At 36.1% G+C, this 8,292-nt stretch overlaps 1 non-coding gene across 1 annotated transcript; it reads right to left on the bottom strand.

Annotated features, from left to right (window-relative positions):
- Positions 1–6,370: 6,370 nt before the first annotated feature.
- On the bottom strand, positions 6,371–6,478 carry LOC148547882 (small nucleolar RNA R71). The gene has a single exon (XR_015897634.1). It is a non-coding gene; the product is annotated as a small nucleolar RNA R71 (small nucleolar RNA).
- Between the last annotated feature and the right edge of the window lie 1,814 nt (positions 6,479–8,292).

Consider the following 8,292-nt stretch of genomic DNA (forward strand, 5'->3'; position numbering starts at 1 on the left):
TTTAGATCTGAATTTTGTACTCTTTGACGGCATGAGTCTCTAAACTCCATTGTTGGGGGTGAGGAGCTCTGCTGTGCCTTGATGAATTAATGCAAGTACTTCTGTTTTCCATTCAAACATGCGTATTCCTATCTAAGATATCCATTCACGCCTAACTATGGAGAAGGTGATGATCAGTGACACTCATCACCTTCCTCAATACACGAACGTGTGTCTGACAATCATCTCCGTTCTACATCAGACTGAATGAATATCTCTTAGATTCCTTAATCAGAATCTCCGTGGTATAAGCTAGAATCCATTGGCGGCATTCATGAGAATCTGGAAAGTCTAAACCTTGTCTGTGGTATTCCGAGTAGGATTATGGGATTGGATGGCCGTGACAAACTTCAAACTCGCGAGTGCTGGGCGTAGTGGTACGACTGAGATCCTGCAGATGATTAGCCGTGCGGTGACAGCGCACCTGGACCCTTTTCACTGGAAGGATGGATGGTAGCCATTGACAACGGTGATCCACCTACACACAGCTTGCCATAGGAGGACGTGCATGCGTGAATCAGAAGACAGAGGAAAGCAGAGATTCTGAAGACAAAGCATCTCCAAAACTCCAACATATTCTCCATTACTGCATAATAAGTAACCTTTAATCCATGCTCTCTTGTTTATTCGCAATTCAACTAATAAATATAATTGACTTCCTGACTGAGAATTGCAAGATAACCATAGATTGCTTCAAACTAACAATCTACGTGGGATTCGACCCTTACTCACGTAAGGTATTACTTGGACGACCCAGTGCACTTGCTGGTTAGTTGTGCGGAATTACATTGTGAAGTAATTTTCGTGCACTAGAGGTCGTCCAACCAATCAGCGTTTTTGGGTGATAAATTTCTAATCTCAACACTTTTGCATTTCATTTTAGGCTTTTTGAATTTTTAGTTGCATTTTCTTATTTTGCATATATATACACAATAATCTTAGTCAAAACAATAAATTTTTCCAAGAAATTCATCTATAGGGCACCACCCCAATTGATTGAAAAAAAATTTTGGAACTTGCTTGAATCATATATATTTTCAGAAGCATGTTTTGAGCTAAGAACACAAGCATGTGAGATTTGAGCCTAATGATGTGGTTACATCTTATAACCACCTATTTTCCTTCTTGTGTGAATTGTTCTCTTTCTATGATTGTGATTCTTGATTTGCTTAATTCTATATGTCCATTATTCCTTGTATTCATGCATTTATATGATTGAGGCTATTGTTTCATTAGCTCACCTACCCAAATAGCCTACCTTTTACTCTCCATTGTAACTAACTTTGAGCCTATGCTTAGCCCAATTGTTCTTTATTTTAGCACATTACAAGCCTAAAGCGAAAAATAATAAAAGTCCCTTGTTTGGATCTTTGATTAGCTTAGGCTAGTGAGAGTGTTTATTATTCAAGTTTGGGGAGATTTAGAAACATTGATTGGGATAGAAGGGGTGTTTGGTAATTTTTATATTTGGGAATTATGAGCATGCTCATGTATTAATCAAATTTTAAACCTTATGCATTGATGTTGTTGTATATAGTTTGGAAAAGAAACAAAAAAATGAGAAAAACAAAAGAAAGAAAAAAATATATGAAAAAGAAAAAAATAGAAAAAGAAAAAGAAAAAGAAAAAAAAAGAAAAAAAGAAAAAAAAGAAGAAAAGAAAGAAATAAAAGGGGACAAAATGCCCTAAAGTAAAGTCCAATAAGAATCAATGCATAAGTGTTGTGAAATGAAGAGAAAATGCATAAGATGTGAAAAAAGTGAAGAATGGATAGTTAGGTTAGCACTTAATTGTATAGGTTATCATAGGTTAGGTGGAAAAGTCCAGGTTAATCAAAGATTCAAATTTCTAGCCCACTTAACCATATATGACCCTACCTTGACCCTAGCCCCTTTACAACTTTTGAGAAAGTTCTCATGATATTTGTATGCATGCATTGAATGATTGTTGATTGTTAGATGAAGAACAAATCTTGGAAAGCATGAAATAGAGGAGAATTGAGTGAATCAACCCCTAAACACATGAGTGACTAGAGCGAATACACATCCGGTGAGGGTTCAATTGCTCAATCACATGTTTTCACCAAAATCATTCTTATTCATGCAAGTTTGTAAATCTCTTTGATAATTCAATACAATTGTGGGTAGGATTTGACTCTGATGAGCGGATAATTTATACCCTTTTTTGGCATTATTTTTACATAGTTTTTAGTATGTTTTAGTTACTTTTATTATATTTTTATTAGTTTTTATTCAAAAATCACATTTCTGGACTTTACTATGAGTTTGTGTGTTTTTCTGTAATTTCAGGTATTTTTTGGCTAAAATTGAGGGACCTGAGCAAAAATCTGATTCAGAGGCTGAAAAAGGACTACAGATGCTGTTGGATTCTGACCTCCTTGCACTCAAAGTGGATTTTTGGAGCTACAGAAGCCCAATTGGTGCGCTCTGAATTGTGTTAGAAAGTAGACATCCTGGTATTTCCAACAATGTATAATAGACTATAATTTTCCTGAGATTTGATGGCCCAAACTGGCGTCCAAAGCCAGCCTAAAAATTTCTGGCGTAAAACGCCCAAACTGGCACCAGAATTGGAGTTAAATGCCCAAATTGGCACCCAAGCTGGCTTTTAACTCCAGAAACAGCCTATGCACGTGAAAGCTTCAATGCTCAGCCCAAGCACACACCAAGTGGGCCCCTGAAGTGGATTTCTGCACTATCTGCACTTAGTTACTCATTTTTTGTAAACCTAAGTTACTAGTTTAGCATAAATAGCACTTTTTACTATTTGTATTGGAGACTTTAGACTTTTAGACTATCATAGTTGGAGACCATTGTTCACGTTTTAGAGGCTGGCCTCACGGCCATGCCTAGACCTTCTTTTCTTATGTATTTTCCACGGTAGAGTTTCTACACCCCATAGATTAAGGTGTGGAGCTCTGATATTCTTCATGAATTAATACAAGTACTATTGTTTTTCTTTCAATTCACGCCTACTTCTTCTCCAAGATATACTCTCGTACTTAATTCAGTTAAGTCAGAATGAAGGGGTGTCCCGTGACAATCACCCAAATATTTGTTACCCGCTTAGCCAAGATCCGCGTGCCTGACAACCACAAAGCGGTCTACATGATGTTCAACGTAGTCATTGGACGACAGCTGGAGTATATTCTCTTGGATATCTAATACACGGACCGAGTCTGTGAGATTAGTATCTTCGTGGTATAGGCTAGAACTATTGGCAGCATTCCTGGGATCCGAAAAGTCTAAACCTTGTCTGTGGTATTCCGAATAGGATCTGGGAAGGGATGACTGTGACGAGCTTCAAACTTGCGAATGTTGGGCGCAGTGACAGTGTGCAAAAGGATCAATGGATCCTATTCCGATGCTAGCGGGAACTGACAGATGATTAGCCATGCGGTAGCTGTGCTTGGTATTTTTCATCCGAGACGAGAAATCCGACAGTTGATTAGCCGTGCAGAAACCGTAGAGGACCATTTTCACTGAGAGGATCCTACAGCTTGCCATGGAAGGGAGCACGCATGGTTGGAAGAAGGCAATAGGAAAGCAGATGTTCAGAAGCAACAAAGCATCTCCAGACGCTTATCTGAAATTCCCACCAATGAATTACATAAGTAACTTTATTTTATTTTATGTTTTATTTATCTTTTAAATATCAAAACCTCATAACCAATTGAATCCGCCTGACTGAGATTTACAAGATGACCATAGCTTGCTTCAAGCCGACAATCTCCGTGGGATCGACCCTTACTCACGTAAGGTTTATTACTTGGACGACACAGTGCACTTGCTGGTTAGTTGTACGGAGATGTGAAAAGTGTGAATCACGATTTCCCACACCAAGTTTTTGGCGCCGTTGCCGGGATTGTTTGAGTTTGGACAACTGACGGTTCATCTTGTTGCTTAGATTAGGTAATTTTATTTTATGTTTAAGCTTTTTTTTATTTTCGAAAAAAAATAATAAAAAATTTGTTCTTCAGAATTTTAAGAATGAATTCTAAAGTTTCATGAGATATGGTGAAACCTGGCTGGCTGTTAAGCCATGTCTAATCCCTTGGACTGAGGTTTCTACTTTCCATTAGGACATGCGTGTATCTGTTATGTTAAAGCTTGGCTGGCTACTAAGCCATGTCTAATCTTTTGGACCGGAGCTTTAGAATAACATTTCACGAGCCTTTTGGTTCCCATCAATTTGGTTGTTGTATGTAATGCTCTGCTAAAGCTTGGCTGGCCATTGGCCATGTCTAATTCTTTTGGACCGAAGCTTTAGACTAACATTGCATGATTCCTGGAATTCTTATTAAAAATTTTGAACTTCTTTATTTTCTTTTCCCAAATTAATTTTCAAAAAATACAAAAAAAATTAATAAAATCATAAAAACCAAAAAAAAAATTGTGTTTCTTGTTTGAGTTTTGTGTCAAAATTTTAAGTTGGGTGTCAATTGCATGTTTTAAATTTTCTTTAATTTTCGAAAATATATGCATTGTGTTCTTCATTGATCTTCAAGTTGTTCTTGATGATTCTCTTTGTTAATCTTGTGATTTTCTTGTTTTGTGTCTTTTCTTGCTTTCATATGCATTTTCGAATTCATAATGTCTAAACATTAAAAATTTCTAAGTTTGGTGTCTTGCATGTGTTTCTTTTCTTAAAAATTTTCAAAAAGATGTTCTTGATGTTCATCATGATCTTCAAAGTGTTCTTGGTGTTCATCTTGACATTCAAAGTGTTCTTGCATGCATTAGTTGTTTTGATTTTAATTTCTTATGTCTTGTGTCTTTTTGTTGTTTCTCTCTTTCCTCATTAATTCAAAAATCAAAAAAATAATATCTTTCCCTTATTTCACTCATAAAATTTGAAATTTTGAGTTGATTTGGTCAAAATTTTTTAAAATTTAGTTGTTTCTTGTAAGTCAAGTCAAAATTTCAATTTAAAAATTCTATCTTCTCAAATCTTTTTCAAAAATCAACCTTTCTCACTTTTCTTTCCTGTTTTTCGAAAATTTTAAAAAAATTGATTTTCAAAATCCTTTTCTTAATTTTATTTCATATTTTCGAAATTAATGCTAACAATTAATGTTTAGATTCAAAAAATTTCAAGTTGTTACTTGCCTATTAAGAAAGGATCAATCTTTAAATTCTAGAATCATATCTTTTAGTTTCTTGTTAGTCAAGTAATCTATTTTAATTTCAAAAATCAAATCTTTTTAATTTCCAATTCAAATCTTTTTCAAAATGATTTTCAATCATATCTTCTTCAAAATTTAATTTCAAAATCTTTTCTAACTTCTTATCTTTTCAAAATTGATTTTCAAATCTTTTTCAATCAACCACTTGACTTTTTGTTTGTTTTACTATTTCTTGTCTTTTTTAAAAACCACCTAACTACTTTTCTCTCTCTAATTTTCGAAAACCACTAACAACTTTTTCAAAAAATTTTTTGATTAACTAATTATTTTAAATTCTAATTTTATTTTATTTCTTTTAATAAATTCGAATTCTAACTAATAATTAAAATAAAAACAAAAATATTTTTCTTTTCTTTTAAATTAACTTTCGAATTTCCTTCCTCCCTCATCTCCTTCTATTTATTTTATTTATCTACTAACACTTCTATTCTTAAAAATTCGAACCCTCTCCCTCTCTCTGTGTTCGAATTCTTCTTCTTCTTCCTTCTTCATTCTATTCTTCTATTCTTCTACTCACATAAAGGAATCTCTATACTGTGACATAGAGGATTCCTCTTCTTTTCTGTTCTCTACTTTTTTCATATGAGCAGGAACAAGGATAAGAACATTCTTGTTGAAGCTTATCATGAACCTGAAAGGACTCTAAAGAGGAAGCTAAGAGAAGCTAAAGCACAAAACTCTGGAGATGACCTAACAGAAATTTTCAAAAAAGAAGTAGAGATGGCAGCCGAAAATAACAACAATGATGGAGATGCAAGGAAGATGCTTGGTGACTTTACTGCACCAACTTCTGACTTCTATGGAAGAAGCATCTCAATTTCTGCAATTGGAGCAAACAACTTTGAGCTTAAGCCTCAATTAGTTTCTCTAATGTAGCAGAATTACAAGTTTTATGGACTTCCATTGGAAGATCCTCATCAGTTCTTAGCTGAATTCTTGCAAATCTGTGACACTGTTAAGACCAATGGGGTTAATCCTGAGGTCTACAGACTTATGCTTTTCCCCTTTGCTGTAAGAGACAAAGCTAGGATATGGTTGGACTCACAACCTAAAGAAAGCCTGAACTCTTGGGAAAAGTTGGTCAATACTTTCTTGGCTAAATTCTTTCCACCTCAAAAGTTGAGCAAGCTTAGAGTGGAAGTCCAAACCTTCAGACAAAAGGAAGGAGAATCCCTCTATGAAGCTTGGGAAAGATACAAGCAATTGATCAAAAAGTGTCCTTCTAACATGCTTTCAGAATGGAGCATCTTATGTATATTCTATGATGGTCTGTCTGAATTGTCCAAGATGTCATTGGATCACTCTGCTGGTGGATCTCTTCATCTGAAGAAGACACCTGTTGAAGCCTAGGAACTCATTGAGATGGTTGCAAATAACCAGTTCATGTACACTTCTGAAAGAAATCCTGTAAATAATGAGACGACTCAGAAGAAAGGAGTTCTTGAGATTGATACTCTGAATGCCATATTGGCTCAGAATAAAATATTGACTCAGCAAGTCAATATGATTTCTCAGAGTCTGACTGGAATGCAAGCTACATCCGGCAGTACTAAAGAAGCTTCCTCTGAAGAAGAAGCTTATGACCCTGAGAATCCTGCAATGGAAGAGGTGAATTACATGGGAGAATCCTATGGAAACACCTATAATCCTTCATGGAGGAATCACCCTAATTTCTCATGGAAGGATCAGCAGAAGCCTCAACAAGGCTTTAATAATAATAATGGTGGGAGAAATAGGTTTAGCAATAGCAAGCCTTTTGCATCATCTTCTGAGCAACAGACAGAAAATTCTAAGCAGAGCCTCTCTGACTTAGCAACTATAGTCTCTGATCTATCCAAGACCACTCACAGTTTCATGACTGAAACAAGGTCCTCCATCAGAAATTTGGAGGCACAAGTGGGTCAACTGAGTAAAAGAGTTACTGAAATCCCTCCTAGTACTCTCCCAAGCAATACAGAAGAAAATCCAAAAAGAGAGTGCAAGGACATAAATATACCCAACATGGCCGAACCTATAGAGGAGGAAGAGGCAGTGAATTCCAGTGAGGAAGACCTCAATGGACGTCCACTGGCCACTAAAGAGTCCCCTAATGAGAAACCAAAGGTATATGAGGCTCACATAGAGACCATAGAGATTCCACTGAACTTACTGTTGCCATTCATAAGCTCTGATGAATATTCTTCCTCTGAAGTGGATGAAGGCATTGTTGAAGAGCAAGTTGCTCAGTATCTAGGAGCAATCATGAAGCTGAATGCCAAGTTATTTGGTAATGAGACTTGGGAGGATGAACCTCCATTACTCATCAATGAACTGAATGCTTTGGGGCAACTAAAGTTACCTCAGAAGAAACCAGATCCTGGAAAGTTCTTAATACCTTGCATCATAGGCACCATGACCTTTAAGAAGGCTCTGTGTGACCTTGGTTCAAGTATAAACCTCATGCCACTCTCTGTAATGGAGAAACTAGGAATCTTTGAGGTACAAGCTGCAAAAATCTCACTAGAGATGGCAGACAATTCAAGGAAACAGGCTTATGGACTTGTAGAGGATGTCTTAGTGAATGTTGAAGGCTTTAACATCCCTGCTGAATTCATAATCCTAGATACTGGGAAGGATGAAGATGAATCCATTATCCTTGGAAGACCCTTCCTAGCCACAGCAAGAGCTATGATTGATATGGACAGAGGAGAGTTAGTCCTTCAATTGAATGAGGACTACCTTGTGTTTAAGGCTCAATGATCTTCTTCTGTAACCATGGAGAGGAAGCATGAAAAGCTTCTCTCAATACAGAGTCAAACAGAGCCCCCACACTCAACTTCTAAGTTTGGTGTTAGGAGGCCACCATTAAGCTCTGAGTCTCTGTGAAGCTTTCTAAGGGCTCACTGTCAAGCTATTGACATTAAAGAAGCACTTGTTGGGAGGCAACCCAATGTTATTTAATTATATTTATTTATATTCCATTGTTATTTTATGTTTTCTTTAGATTGATGATCATGTGAAGTCATAAAAACAACTGCAAAATTAAAAAGGAATAAAAAACAGCATCA

This window comes from Arachis ipaensis, chromosome B8 (genome assembly GCF_059453495.1).
Source record: "Arachis ipaensis isolate K30076 ecotype BB chromosome B8, ASM5945349v1, whole genome shotgun sequence".
Classification (NCBI taxonomy): domain Eukaryota; kingdom Viridiplantae; phylum Streptophyta; class Magnoliopsida; order Fabales; family Fabaceae; genus Arachis; species Arachis ipaensis.